Source organism: Rousettus aegyptiacus, unplaced genomic scaffold (assembly GCF_014176215.1).
Source record: "Rousettus aegyptiacus isolate mRouAeg1 unplaced genomic scaffold, mRouAeg1.p scaffold_m13_p_8, whole genome shotgun sequence".
Taxonomy (NCBI): Eukaryota; Metazoa; Chordata; class Mammalia; order Chiroptera; family Pteropodidae; genus Rousettus; species Rousettus aegyptiacus.
In genome coordinates, this window is record NW_023416311.1 from 37,861,275 (window position 1) to 37,877,891 (window position 16,617).

At 38.6% G+C, this 16,617-nt stretch overlaps 1 protein-coding gene across 1 annotated transcript in view; it reads right to left on the reverse strand.

Moving 5' to 3' along the window:
- Positions 1-2,261, reverse strand: part of FAM170A (family with sequence similarity 170 member A) — a 67,804-nt gene extending 65,543 nt beyond the window's left edge. The window contains exon 1 of the mRNA XM_036225260.1: positions 1,666-2,261. The gene's annotated coding sequence lies outside the window, so the exon portion shown is untranslated. The remainder of the gene's footprint in view (positions 1-1,665) is intronic.
- Positions 2,262-16,617: the final 14,356 nt, after the last annotated feature.

The window sequence follows — 16,617 nt, forward strand, 5'->3', positions numbered from 1 at the left end:
TTAACTTCTTTGTTTGCTCCACATGTGTATTTTGTAAGCCCCACGGCCCACTAGCATTTCTCTCCCTCTTCATAGGCAACAATGTAGTTTCCTCTTCCCCATTTTAATGTTCTCTTTTTCATCTCCTTTTCCCCTAACAGCTCTTTATTTCAAACACTTATTTTATTTGTATATGTTCTTGTAAATTTTTGTGTATCCTATAACTGTTCTTTTCCTATGCTTTGCCATTTTCTACCAGGGTTTGTACTTTTTTTCTTGTTAATTACCATAGTTCTCCGTGTCTTCCAGATAACAGTCCCTTGTTGGCATTAGCCACTTTATTTATTCTAACCTTTGTGATAACATTGCCCAGATATAATCAAAATCAACTTTTTTTCTTATGAGTTTTACTTTTGAAGTTTTATTTCATAAGTCGTTTCCAACCTCAAGGTCACAAAAAAATTCTCCAACATTTTCTTCTAATAATTGTATAGTCTTTACTTTCACTTTTAACTCTTTAATTTCTGAACTCCACCTCTGTATGTGGTAGTATGACAAGATCAATTTTATTTTTGTTCATTCGATGAGTCTGTTTTCCCAATAGCATCTGCTACAATCTTTCCCCTTCACCCCCCCCCCCGCCCCCGCCACACTGACTTGTGGTGTCACCTTTATATTAATTTCTGGTCGATATACAAGTCTGTTCTTGAGCTCTCTATTCTGTTTCATTGATCCATTTGTCTTTGCAACCAATATGACACCGTTTTTATTGCTATGGCTTTGTAGTATACCTTAATATCTGCCAGGGACTGTTACCCCACTTACTCTTTTTCAAGATGGGTTTACTATAAAGAAATTCTGGAGATCTACTGGCCAACACTGTGCTTATAGTTTACAATACTATTCAATGAAAAATATGTCGAAAAGTGTGGATCTCATCTTATGTATCAATTTTTTAAAAAAGAGATTGGCTTACTATTTGTGGACTTTCATTATTCTGTATAAATTTTAGAGTAAAGGCTATCAAGTGCATCAAAAAATCCAAATGGAATTTTTATTTAGATTGAATTGAAATGATAGATAATTTAGGAAGAATTAACATCTTCATCATATTAGGTCATCTCATCCAAGAACATAGACCGTCTCTCCATTTATTTGGATCATTTTCTATGTTCTTTATATTTTAAAACTTGTCTCCATAGAGTGTGTACATACTCTTGGATAAATTAATTTCCTAGATATGGTCTTCCTTGCAGGAATTCCTATGTGTGGACTGATAAAGAAATGATATCAGTATAACAGAGAAGCCTCTGGTTAATATGGGATTTTCCCAGCACATTCATATCCTGCATACCAGCAACAGTGGCTGTATGCAAAGCAGCTAACCCAGCTGCCACTGGCCATTCTCGTCAGGACCCCTCACTGTCTTGGCCGGTCTTTCATCAGCTTCAAGTCCCCAGTGTGTGATAGTCAGCAACTTCCATCTGTAATCGTAACCTAAGCACCACAGATCTGAAGTCCTAGTTTCTTCCCAGCCAGTTGTGTCCACCTTCCCAGTTTAGCAGCTCAAGCAGATCGTGTTCTCAGGGAACGCCCTAGGGAAGCAGTTTTCAACTCAGTCCAAGGAAGGACTTTCTAATCCAACTGTCAGAGGGGGGTGTGGCTACCAGGTAGTTACCGCCTCACCTCAGGAAAAGGGGCACTCTCACAGCCTGGTCAGAGAGATGTCTGCAGTGTCCCAGAAAGCGTGGTCTCTGTGGCGACTCCCAAGTCTGGCATCTGGTGGTTCCCAGTCTGCGAGTGCTCTTTTCATCTCCCAGCCAGTCTCACCTTCAGAGGTGCACTCGCCTTCTCTGTGCTTCAAGGTACCTACAACCAGGAGGTCCTGGTGTGATATTCAGTCCCCACCCACCGCCCAGGATTTTCAATCCTGAGCAGAGAGCTCTGCTGGGGAGGTAGAGAGAAGAAGGGAGAGGGAAGGACCTGGCACCCTTGTGATATACCTTTGGGCACAGGTATCATCCAGTCTTCAAAGTCTGGCTGGTACTGAGGGAGCCACACATTCTGGCAGAGGGGTACAGCCACACACACATTCTGAATCTTATTATTTTAGATCCATAAAATAAGCTGGGAGGTTTTTATTCTCTTCCGTTGTCTGAAATATCTAGTATGAGTTAGGAATCAACTGTTTCTTAAAGTTTGGTAGAATTCACCTGTAAAATGATCTGGGGTTTTAGGTTGGGGAAGTTGTCAAGGGCCATTTCGATGTATTTAATATATATGGTATACATATGATATGATATGATATGATATATGATATTATTTAATATATATGGTATATATATAATATATATTCTATATTGGTGCTACTTTTGCCATTTTATATTTTCACAGGAATGTATCCGTTTCGTTTGCATATAGTTATTCAAAGTAAAGTAAAACCCATAAGCAGAGTGCAAACCAAAAAAACCAGCCATGTAAATGAAGAGATATTTAATTATGAGGTTAACAAAATGTCCAGGATGAGTGAGCCTCTACAACCAGAGGCTGAGTTGCAAAGTTGTATAGCTCCAATTTATCCCAGTTAGCTGCAATGTGATGCCATCTAGTGGTAATTGTCCAGACTGGCTTAAATAGATAATTCTGGAACCGAAGGCTGGTCAAAACTTTCAGGTCACTCACAGCGACTCCAGGAATTTCCTTCCCTATGCTGCAGATTTGGGCTAGAGGGACTGCCGTTCCTTTCGAGGCCTCTTCGAAGGTTGCCTGCTGTTGCTCCATGCACCAGCCCCGGCCCCCACAATGGCCCAGAAAAGATAAAAACTTGAGCCCACAGCCATTTGAAAGGACGGGCAGGATACATTATCAATCTCTATATATCAAGTTCCTGTTATGGTAGAATGTTATGGTAATCTTTTCTTTTTACATTCCTGTTGTATCAGTATTTACTTGGTTATTTTCTTTCTGTATCATTTCTAATTTTATTTTCTTTTTCCTCATCATTTTTTAGTCTGTCAATCTCATGTATCTAGTAAAAAAAAAAACAGCTTTTGATTTTACTCTACTTTTATTGATATAAGTGATTTTTAGTGGCATATAATTCATATATCACCAAACTCATCTTTTTATGTCATACAAGTGGTTTTTAGTATAGTCACAAGATGTGCAACTATTATCACTAACTCCAGAACATTTTCATTAGCCCCAAAATAGTGTTCATACAATTTATTTCATCACTTCCCATTCCTTTCTTTCCCCCAGCCTCTGGAAACCACTGATGTGCTGTTTCCATGGATTAGCTATCCTGGATACTTCATGTAAATGAAATCATGCAATATGTGTGTGGGCCTTTTATGTCTGGCTTTTCACTTAGCATAGGGTTCATCCCCATTGCAGCATACAGCAGTGCCTCTCCCTTTCTACGATATGATATTGCAATACCATATTTTGTTCATCCACTCATTAGTTGATGGACATTTGAGTTTCCACTTTAGAATTATTATGAACAATGCTGTTATGAAATTCATGTACAAGTTTTGTGTGGAGATGTTTTCAGTTCTTCTGAATATATACCTAGGAGTCAAATGGTTGAGTCATGGGAAAAACCAAGTTTAATTTCTTGAAGAACTGCCAAACTTGTCCACAGTGGATACACCATTTTACATTCTTATCAAAAAAAATAAATATCAATTTCTCCTCATCCTAATAGATATGAAGAAACATCTCATTGTGATTTTGATTTACCTTTCCATAATAACTAATGATGTTGAGCATCTTTTCATATGCTTATTGGCATTTGTGTATCTTCTTTGAAGAAACGTCTATTCAAATTCTTTGCCCATTTTTAATTGAGTTATTTTTACCTCTATTTTGAGTCGTAAGAGTCACTTATACTGAATACTGGATTTTTATCCACCACCTTTGAACAAGTCCTTTGGCCAAGATTTTACCTGCAAAGTCAGGAAGAAGTAGCATTGAGAGGAGGCAGGCTCCTGAGATTGTAATCCATTAACCCTGGGAGTATGAAGGGCAAAGGCTGGAGCAGTAAATTAGGAAGAGTGCAGGTTAGCTTGTACATGTTATCAACTATTTACCATGCCAGGGCTCTTGCATTGCCTGGATTTTACCATCCCAATACCAAATATTTGGGCCTTTGTTAAGATTTATGAAATAAATCCCTATTTTTAGTCCATGATCTTGAGGACATTCCTGGTCCCTCTATACTTTATCTATAAAATGGAGATGGTACCCCTTAAGCACTGTCATGAGGATTATATGAAATAATGTATGGAAACACTTGGTTTATAGTTGTAATATTATATCTTTCTCTTGTTTTAATATGTATTCCTACATTCTGCCTCCAATGTCTTAATCTCTTATATTCTTGTTTTTTAAATATAATAAATGTTTTCTTCCCAAACCGTAAGTCAATAGTCCCAACCTTTTGGCACCAGGGACCAGTGCTCCTATGAGACTCTAATGCCTGATGATCTGAGGTGAAGCTAAGGCGGTGATGCTAGTGCTGGGGAGCGGCTGCAAATACCGATGGAGCCACTCACATTCTGCTATGCGGCCCAATTCCTAACAGGCCATATACAAGTACCAGTCCATGGCCCGGTACTGGTCTGTGGCCTGTTAGGAACTGGCTCAGTACTGTAAATAACGGGGTCCCATGTTGTAAATTATGAAGACTTTGGCTGGCCTGCTATTGAATAGACATTTGAATAGACATTTCTTCAAAGATACACAAATCTAACTTTTGCCTAGTTAGATATTACACACACACACACACACACACACACACACACACACACACACACATGCAAACACATCTCCAGCCTTCTAGGACAAGTTTATGTTCTACAAGGTTAAAAACAAGCTCTAAGTTAAAAACTAGCCTTGTTTTCTAATTACATTTCTGATTATGGTTTGTTGCTTATCATTTGTTCCCCATAGATATTGCTGAATGGACTTTACTTTGAAGCTTCATTTGTTAAAAAAGAACATGAACATAAAATAATCCTCACTAGCACGCCGAGGAAGATATATTAGCCCATTTTTGTCTAGCTATCTAGTAGCAGAAAGTACATATTTTATTTAAAAAGATTCAAAATACTATTGTTTATAAAATGACACAGGGAAATCTGATTTATGATTTATTTCTAAAACATAGTTGGGAGAGTAAGTTATGTAGTGGATATTTGAGTCAGTGTCTGATATTACAGCCAGGCTTCTAAAAAATAATTTCAGTCTTCACCATGTCAGGACAGTGACAGGGAAGCTATTTAACCAAAAAAGGATGCTCGATAAGGAAAAATTGGCTTAGTATATAATATTTTTAGTTTCTTATATGGTTTCTCCTTCATGCCTATAGAGGTTCTCATTTCAAAAGCCTTGAGTTTGGCTTGTGGTAAAGTTTGTTTTTAATTTTGTATCCTTTTCATTTTGGTTATTACTTTGTGGAAGTATTATTCATAGATGTTATTCATAGGAAGTTTACCCACACTTCCTATAAATGTGGCTGATTCTTCCGGATGTTAGAGAAAAGAAGAGAACATTATTACCCTTCTGTCCACACCACAGACACTTAATAAATTCTGATTACATTGATGAAGGAAAATATTCATAAAATTCCATACTCCAGCTGGAGTTCCTTACATTACCAAATGAATTAACCTTAATCTGAAGAACAACTCGACATGTACAATGATTTGCAAAAGGGGCTTCACATTCCATCTTAATACCCTTTGATTCTCATCACGGACCTGTTTCATAACTCATTGAAGTCTTAATGACTAAAAAATCTCATGACTCTTTCCCCTACTAATGTAATCTCTAAGCTGGTTAAAAATGTAACTTCTGCAAGTGAAAATCATCTTTACTGAAATTCAACAATTTCATGATAATTATCCATCCATATTCAATTTTTATATGCTTTCATTTGGGTAAAATTTTATTTAATATCATCAAATAAGTTTCCTTTGGGGCACAGCAATTTTCATATGGTTAAGTGAATAACCATTAGGTATGTGTCTTGGTGTTTCCCAGAATCACCCTTTTCCCTTTTTCTTTTTAAATCAGTACTTTCCTTCTTAGATTGAAGAGTTAAAGAGGCAAAGATATCGCCCAAATTTTTAAAATAAGAAATGTTGTTGTTGGGTTTGTGGCCGACTCTAGCCACAAAACTCAAACTCCTATTCACTCATTCACTGAGAGGTTACAAACCAAGCTCTAATCTTCACCACCTCACCAAGCGTTCTTCTAGAAACCCCATGTTCCAGTTGCTGGGATCCCCTGAAGGCATGTAGACCAGCGGCTTCCCAACTTGAGCATGCATCAGAATCACCAGGAAACTTGTTAAAATAGACTGCTGATTTAGTAGATCTGTTCTGGGCCAAAGAGTTTGCATTTCTAAAAAGTACCTGGGTAATGCTGATGCAGCTAGTTCCAAGATCACAATTTCAAAAACACTGCATAAAGCCCCGTGCATTAAGCTCTGGAAAGATATCAACTTTTCTCAACACATATCAACTTCAAAGATTAAACAGATTAGAAAAATTGCTAAAACTTTCGAGAACCCGTTTGCAGCTTGCACCAGCTCTAGAGAACACAAGTTATGCAATCACTTGCTAAAGTCTTTCCTGCTGATTCTCTTGCCTTCTGGATTCTGGACCCGCTCCTTTGCCTCAATTTTCAGAATTTTCCAGGCTCCCTCTGTTTCACTGTTACACTGTTGTTGTCCTTGTCTCAGTATCACAAAATTATTGTTATATACCTTGTAACTCTGATAAAAGCCGATGAAAAAAAATTTTAGAGCATTTTCTGAAAGCAGATGAAAACTTCTCACTAGGTCATGATTCCTCTAAAGCACAAGACCTTTTAAGAGTTCAGAATTAACTACCAATTCATTGAGTCCCTGTACATTTTAAAACATCTCCAAATTCATAGGGAGGGGAAGTATCTGATATTGGCTTCTATTATTGCAAATACTTTAATAGCTTGTAAACAATTCAGAGAGGCAAAAACGTGTCCTCAATGAGCTAATAACTGCAGTAGAGATAGCATAAGGTCAGGAGAGGCGATAATGGGTCTGGGACTCACATCCCCCTTATAGTCAGCTAAATTTATTCCTTCTCATTCCAAGCCATTTACAAATGCACTTAAAATATATCTTAGGTTCTGTTAGAGTCCCTGGCATAAAGGAGGTCTGCATAAAGAACTGGTACTGTGCTCATGGAGCAAAGTTATGCACTGATTACCTAATGTCTAATACTGTATGTGAGACAGTTCAGAGAGTAGTCATGGGTAATCTTTGTTAGAATGAACAACCAAAAAAAACCTTTCTGAATTATCTTCTCACAACTAACACAATGATTCAAGACAATGCCAAAGCATATTAACAAACTACCAGTAATTTATGGCAAAAGGCAAGGATTTAAAGGTACCAGTAAAACCATCCTGTATTAGGAATCATAGGCTCACCTATTTCACTTGTGGAGACCCCGTGTCTAAATAAAAGAGTCAGAGAAGAAAATTCAGTTGTTACAACATCCAAAATGAGGGGGTCATTCCAGCAACTAAGTACATGAAAAACATGTGTCAGCCATTCTTACCATTCTCTAGTTTTAGCTCACTAATTTACACTTGCCTTTTCTGAAGCTCTGAAGCCTCTTTCTTCCCTTGTTACATTTGGAGAAACGGAGAGAAACTTCATGCTGCAGAGCAATGAAACTGATTTCCGCCAGCCAAATAGAACACAGAGTCTTCTTACTTCAAAAGCACACCTTAGGGTTCCCCTCTGGCTCTTCCCTGCCTTAGGCACCAGAGGCCACAGAAGTGAGAAAGGCCTTGGTTAGTCCACAGACAGACAAGAGTTTCAGGAGCAGCCTCTCCTGCTTCCCAGGCACTATCCCCACCACCTCTTCCCCTCTCATTAGGAAAAGCTCTCCTATCACCACTTAACTTTTGTTGACTGATTATGCTTTAGCGTAAATGAATTCCACTGCTTCATCTCAACCAGGTGTTTATTTTTATGCATTTTCATCACTGATTAGATTCAAACGTCTTCTCCCCTTACAAGTATTTTTGCCATTAGCAAGTAGATGAGGGCAGATTTGTAGGGAGCACTTAAGAACCACTTTCTGGAAATGGAGGGCATATGGCAGGTGGGAGGCATGAGCCAGAGGAAAGTGGCGCCCATAAACATAGCCTCAGGCACTGGAGCCCTTCCTTCCCCATGTGAATATCCCGACTTTCTGTGCAGTCTCGGCCTGAATGCAGACAACACTCCTTTTCCTTTCCCATCTCTTATCCCCACACACCCCAGCACCAATTACCCAGAGCTAGGCTCCTGGGCCTGACTGGCCAAGTGGGGGTGTTTCTGACTGCTACAAGAACTGGGGAATAGCCCTAGTATTTCCCAGGTTTCCTTGCTCATCTTTTCACACTTGGCAGAAGGTGGCAGTTCACTTTATCAATCGCCTTCATTGCTCACACACATGTCCAGTGATTCCCCTCAATGAGGGACTTCTCGTAAACAAAACTGAAAAACACAGCTTAGGTCTGAGGCCACAGAAGGGCCTTTTACCTCAACCTGCTGTGTCTGGGAAGTCGGGGTGTTGTAGAAGAGATTACGACCTAAAATTCAGGATATATCAAGACAGAGGAGATTCCTTAAAAGGGAGTGTGGATGAACCAGCAGTGACTGCCATCTTTAACAGAGGACCATGACTGGGACTTGATATTTAGGTGGATCAGATGCAGTAGCTTTGCATTACAGTGTGCACACCTATGAGGGGACTAACTTTTTACCATGAAAATGATAAAAAATGCACAAAAGTAGAGAGAATAGTATAATCAACTATCATATTACTTCAATCCGACCTAATTCAGTGTGGATTCTATAACATAAGGACATTTTTCTACATAACCACACCATTGCTACCCTTAATAAAATCCCTTAATATCATCTAACATCCAGTTCATATTCAATCCCGAATTGGAGAGATATGTTTTTATTTTGAATGGATAGCAGGAAAACTGATAAAGCTGAAAAATTGATTATAGTTATGCTGATTATAGATACTGAACAACTATCAAAAAGAAACAAAACTTACATAGGATTTGTTTAGTTGTATTAAAATAACACCCATTAAAACAATCTATTCAATTGCTTGACAATTATCCCAACGACCACAGATCATAATAACAATTATGCATGTCATTAAATGTGCCCTAGATTACAGCTGGAATCAAATAAAATGTGCATGAGTATAGAGAAATCTGCTTGCAACCTTAAAAGAAAATTGTTTACTTCCAAAGAAAACGAATCGACCTAGATAATTTGTGTTCATGCCCAGGAAAATAGAGTTGATATTGAGAGTATAAAAAAAATTGGACTTCATCCGACTCCTGACAACCTTCTCTCATTACCTTTGCGATGATATATTGTGCTATTAGCAAGGTGAGAAAAATGCTGATGCGAAACTTCAGCACAATTACGGAAAATGCAATTGTTCTGAGATCTCTGAGAAGGAACTCTTTTCATAGGAAAATCTTAGAACTCAAAGGACTAGTTCTGCCCAGCTGTTTAATAACTCCTCTTCCTCCTTTTCCTACTCCCTAGGCCCACCTCGATTTGTAGGTGGAGGGTTCAGAAAACTGACCTTGAGAAAATTACTTATTTTGACTCAGTTTGTCATTTGGGAAGCACAGAAGGCTTTCTGCAATGTTATTGTATTACCTTCACAGCAAATATGCACGATCTCCTTTCTAAATGTAAAAGTAGAAAGGATGTACTCGATTCAAAGGAAAAAGAACTAAACGAAAGGCAAGGGGCAGCTCAATACAACTAAGCCTCCTTCCACTCTGGCAGGTGGTATTTGCCATTAAGGCAGCCCCAGACTTTTGTTCTCATCCTCTGCAGGCCTTCTGGACACTTGGTTCTTTGGACACAAAATCTACTGAACTCACAGACCCCAACCTGCCCCAATGGGATCAACCAGACTGACTTAGAATCCTGAGGGAAAAAAAACCTCTGAAATGTTGACCTCATTAGTGGGGTTGTAAGCATAACTGGGCAGCTTTTAAGTTCATATTAGCCTTCTGCAAAAAAGGGAAGAAGGGAGAATGACAAGTGGGGAGGGTGGGCTGTGCTTAGAAATGAACTCTGAAACCATAGCACTGGCAAGCTTTTTAAATATTTTAAGTGTGACAGCCCAGTTTACCCAAACCATGAAGCCATAAAGGGAATATAATTATACTTAACAGAAGCCACCTGCATTCTGAAGTTGCCCTAAATTTAAAGCTTCTGGGAGACTTAATTAAATTTAATGAAAACCATAACTGCTAAACAAAGATGTATTGTAGCTCCCACTTAGTTATTCCTGAGGAAATTAAGTAGCAATCAGGAAGACCTACCTCAGCTTTCACATTTAAACTTTTAGATATTAACACCCAAAGTCTATTAATAAGGTAATGTGCTCTCTTCCTTTCATTAGCTAATAACATCATCAAACTACTCACCTGTTCCTGTAGGAAGAAAGCAAAACAGAACTAAAAGGGGGCGGGGGGAGAAAGAAGTACAGAAAGTAATAGTGAGTGTGAAATAGGGTATTATCCTAACTGGCTTCCCCTCCCTTCCTTCTCCCTCACCTCCCCACCTCACCCCACTCCCAGTAGCATTTCTTTTGTCTTTACAAGAATTGTGTTATTTGCTATTGCAGTACAAGTACCTGTTTAATTCAGATCGGGATAGATGAGTGTAAATCATAGCATCAGAATACACGTCCTGTTAGGCTCCCATGGTGATCTTACTTAACCTAAACTAATATATAGGTGAAATAATGGTGACATTTTTAATGGATTTTAGCAACACACTGGTAGAGATACAGTGAAAGCTTACACCGAGCAGAAACTTTTCTCTAGGATAGGACTGGAAAGAGATGAGAAGGGCAACCAAACTTTCTAAGACAGGGCACTCAAATATTCATGTGCATGAGAATCCCTCGGAGGGCTTGTTAAAACACGATCACTGGATGCTACCCCCAGAGATTCAGATTCAGTAGGTCTGCGGTGGGGTCCCAAAACTTGCTGCCTGTAACAAATTCCTAGGAGATGCTGATACTTCTTGTCCAGGGACCATATTTTTGAGAACCATATTTTAAGAACACATATATCAGGCATTTAGAAAGCTGAGGCGTTATTTAAGACGTGGTTTGGTATGAGGTGAATCCAACCCAAGGCAGAAAGCAGTGTTGAGAAAACTAAGCCACCAATGATAAAAGAGGTCGGTGGATAATGGCTGAGTCCCAGGAACCAGCTTCATAAAGGCAGGCCCATCACTGTCAGATGAGGAATAAAGCCTCACCCTGGGAAAGGTAAACAGAGTCAATGGGGTACTATAGCCAAAATACACCTGCCAGAATAACATCAGGACCTCAGTCCTCAAGGGAACCAGCCAGTATGTTGTAGATGGCTCTTGGGGGCTGAGGAATGAATCTAGAACAGACAGATTCAGAGAAGGGAACTTGGGAGCATCTTCTACCCACAAGAAAGATCTGTCTGCAGGTAGACTGAAGCACATGTTCTCTCTCCGGGCATCAAATCTTTGACAACAAGAACCCACCCCTCACTCCCACAGAGGCAAACTCTTGTCCACAAGTGCTCCAAGTCTTGACAATTTCTGTATAATTAAGCAGAGTATCTGAATCACCAAACTCTATACTCATCTGCCTATGTTTAGAGCATTGTTTGCATCAATTTAATGAATCATAGAACACAGAACTATAAGGTGGTGTTATTAAAACTTTCATATTCATTTTCATTTAACTCTTAAAATAACCCTGTTGAGATGTGCCAAAGAATATCCACAAGAAGGGATTCTCAGGCATCACGCAACTGGCCCTCGAGACCCACCACTGTGTGAAGTTCAGGCCAGCTTCCTGATTCCAAGACAGGCCTATTGACTTCAAGTCCAATACTGGTCCCGTTAGACCACATTCTCTCCCTTTTAAAAAGGATTTGAACCAACTCTACAGAACAGGAGAAACTTGATCTCCCCTGCTTCATTAAGCAAAAACCAAAATCAATAGGTCATTCCAGGAAATATATTTCATCATCCCGTGGAATTTTCTAAAACATAGCACAGACCATTCCTAAAGAAGTCCCTCCCTGCCTTGGTTAAAACAGAGCTCTCCATCACTAGAGATAACTGAGGAACCACTTGCCAGGTACATTAAAAAAGGAATTCAGGCATCCAGTGGGATGGATATTGACCAATGCTATTGATTCTAAATTCTCTTAATTTCTTCTCTATCAGGCTACACTTTAAAAACAGACAACACCCTATTATTCTGTAATTCTTATGTGTAAAATGTTTCTGTGGGCACTGTAATTTCAAGACAATGAAAACTCAGTATTTTTCTAGCAACAGTAAACATAAATGGCAATGTGTTTTTTCATATTTGCCAGTTAGTTCATTTTTGACAAGTTGAAGTACATGGTAAGATGTTCCCTACCAGAATCCATGAGTTTGGAATTCCAAAACTAGAATAATACTAGTATCTGACAATCCCAAGTGTGTATTTCTTACCCAATGGCACCTTGACTATCTGAAAGTGTTTTTTTAATCTTCAATGCATTCTTTCTCCTTCTCTTTCTATTGCTCACACTGTAAACTTTAGAAATAAATGTCCTCAGGTATCAACTCTGTTTATTATAAAACTTTGCAAATGGAATCATTATATAAAAAATCTTTAATGAAATCATCATAAAAAATTCTGCTTGTTAAACCCAAGTAAAAGTATAGATACTTTACTGTTTTAAGTGGAAAACCCATGAAGGCAACATGCCACATAGACATAGGACTTGAGTGAGCTACGTTGGACTCCTGGCACCACTACATCCTGTGACTTTTGGAAAGTTTCTTCTTTGGAAAAAATGATGAAGAGTGCACATAACTCACAGGAATAAAACACAATAATGTAGGTGAGACACTAGCATAATGGATAAGGCAGCAGCATTTTATAGTGACTAAGCACAGATTTCCTGCACCCCAAACCCCAATCTGCCACTTAACAGTAGAATAATCTCGAGCAAGTTTAACCTCCCCAAACCTCTTACCTCATCTTTATAAGGAGGCTAATGATATCCACTTCATAAGCTTGTTGTGACGATGAGCTGGGATTATACTTGTAAAGCCCCTGGCACAAGGTGCTACAGGTGGTGGGCACTGGGACACTAGCTCCCTTTCCTGACATCCTTTTCCCTAGTTATCTCTCAGTCTCCCTACTCACTTCTCCCTACTTTGCTATCCTACTTTGCCCAGCAAGAAAAAAATACATATAAGCTAGAGGCAGAATTCTTCTTAGGGAGAGACCCTTTTCTTTAGCCATACTCACAAAACCCCCATTAGCTGTAAATAGAAGAGCTCCAAAACTGGTTGAGAAACAGTTAAATTGTTATGTATAATAAAGTAGAAAGAGTTTGGGGCTTCAGAGGCACAGGAGGTGAGGAGGGCAGATTTCAGAGGAATCAGCTTGTTTGGAACTTTTCATCAGTAGCTTATGGGGCTAAAGCTGTGATGTAAACCCTCTATGTTAGCCTTAATATTTCAGTAATGGTATACACAATTACCTTGAATGTATCGTTTGGAGGGAAATATCAATAAAAATGAAGGCTGTTCTACATTTAGATTCAATGAATGATAAGTAGCTGAATAAGGTGACATGAGACTGACAATTCAGTAAAATCAGGAAATCATATCAAAAGGTGAATAGAAAGCCATCACAAGGATCCTCGAACATGTTGGTGGGGACAATGGATTTCTTACTGTAAGCAGATAGGAACTCTTCTGATTAACTATCATGAGAGGTAACAAGTAGGGCTTGAAATCTTGAGCATCCACAACCTTTACCCCACCAAGACTGCTGACCATTTTCTCCCTTTTCATCACTGGCTTTTCCTTAGACATCTATATACAGTATAACTCTTACTTGATAAAGTGAAAGACTTGATTTCAAAGCAAGGTCGGAATTTTAACATTCATAGCCTCCTAGAATCTTGAAACTAAAATACCTTCTGGTGATGACCTAGTCCAAGCTCTTAATAGCTAGAAAACTAGCATAGAAAATGAATTGTCTAGTTCTCATGGCAAGTTACCAGCAGCAAATGGACTTGAGTTTTCAACCACGGGCAACCATTCCCTTCCTTTTCATTAGGCTGGCTGTTTCAAGTCAGAAAGGGAATAAAAAATAAGCCTGAGTATGCAAGGTGGCTCACAAAAGTAGGGAGCTATTACTAGCTGCATGCACACATTCCTGAGTTGAGATGTTAATCTATTTCACCAATGAAGAATCTCTTTATTTCAAGTATGCCAATCAACAATGTCAATACATATAACATAACTTTCTAATGTATCCTTAGAATAAAATATCATGATGAAACTCATTGACATAAAAAGGAAAATTAAATGTAAAAAGAGTCCAATGTGATTATCAGAACTTCTAAGGTTTTCCTTTCCTTCCTATGGCTTGAACTGACTTTCATGTGAGTTGAATTAAAGTGAACAGTTTAGAAGATCCAATACCTTTACAAAAGATACGAGACTGGATCATTTTTGTTGTAGCCTAATTATTGAATAAGTGATTAAACTAATTCTCACTACATTCATGAAATAAAAATCAACTAAACATTCTAATTAACTTGGAGAATTTTTTTAAAATGGTTGAATGACAGTCATAGTTCTACAGCAATTTAATGTTTATATAATAATGATTTCACTTTTAATATATACAAAGATAAAAATAAAGAACTCATTCAGCAGGTGGCAGTGTAACTCCAAGAAGTTAACGGACCATACTTAGGCCTCTAGGTATTATGTTTTTTATAACAGTTATAGTTTAAGCCTAATTAAATTCAAGAGAGAATTCGACTTTGTTAACTACAAGATTTTATCAGAAAAATAAAAAGCATATCGGTTTGGATATTGGAGGAAGGATGGATGTCAAGAGCAGATGAGTCTCTGAGGTGTTGTGAAAGGGCAAGTAGGGCTGGAATTTCAACATGTAAAGAAAGGAGCTGTAAGGATATAAGCTAGGGGCACATTTTCAACTCTTCAAGGAGAGTCAGAATTAAAAAACATCAAAGACAAAGCAGCTTCTCTGGTCCAAGTAGTTATACGATACCCAGCCTTCTCCTTTTTCACCTTTAATTAGAGAATTTTGTATAATTCCAAAGTTATAGAGTAAAAATACTTTAAGGAGTCCACTTTAGGGTAAATCATATTACTCTGAAAAGATAAGGATGGAACATGTTTAGAGTTACCGCTTAGAACGCACAGTGGACTAACCGCAAACTAGGAGTTTGAGACCTTGTTTCTTGGTCTGACTCATACCTGTCCCAGTACAACCTGGGACTACTTATTAACTTCTTGGAGTTTCATTGCCACCTGCTGAATGAGGTTTTTGCTTTGTTTTTGTTTTTGTTTTAACTGTCCACTCTAAAGAATAGAACTGACAATTCACGTGTGGGGAAATACTTCTTAAACTTTGAGAAATGTTAATTCTTTAATTAAAAAATAGCAACTTGAAAACCAAGTTCATGGATACAGAGAACAGATTGGTGATTGCTAGAGGCTGGAAATTGGGGGTTCAAGAAATGGATAAACCTTTTATTTTAGGTTAAACTGAATAAAAATTTCTAAATGCAATTTAAATCAAACCAGAAACTATGAATAGCTTCACAAGAATTTCTTTAAATGATAGTAATCCTCAAGAAGTAACAATAAAAATGGACTCACTCAATTCAATGCATCAAGCTGCTTAGTCAGGTGTTCTCTCTTCCTTATTCACATCTGTATCTCCAATACCCAGCCCCTCAGTTAAAATCTTGGACACCAAGTCTTGGTAGATGTGTCATACCTGCTGTCACAATTTGATGCTGGGGGGATTAGGTGTGTCCTATGTGACTCCCTGGGCAGAGGACTCTTAGAAGTATGTGCCTGATTTCCTCAGGACTTTCACTCCATACAGCCTCTTCCCTTTTCTGATTTTGCTTGGTATTGTTTTGCTGTAATAAATCATAGTCACAGTATGACTACCTGCTGAGTCCTGTGAGTCCTCATTGCAAACCACAAAACTGGGGGAAGTCCAGGGATTCCCAACATACTACTCTTGGCTACATGTATGGGCCCTGGTACATGTAGCTAAGGATAGTGACATGCAGGCCAATCAGCGTATCCAACGTGTCTGGCTGTAGTGATGGGTTCAGGGACTGGCTTATAACCCAAACACAACTAGTGAGACCAGATGGGGCCTTGGCTGGGGCTTCAAAGAGAATCCAGTCCTCTTGCTTATACTCGTTGATTTGAGAAGGGACTGTGAGGCCGCATATGTTGGCTGCCTTCTTGTGACCACAACAGAAATAACCTGGAGTTGCCTGGGCAGTATCCCCAGGGAGCTGGTGGACAGAGCAGGCTCTGAGATGGCAAGGAATTAAGCTTAGATAATAATAAATTACTTGACCAAGCCCCTTCAAAGCTAGTCTTAACCTTACAGATTTTTTTTCGGTTATGTGTATAAGTTTTGTTATGCCAATTTAAACTGGTTTTATTACTTGAAAGAATCCCCACTGATGAAA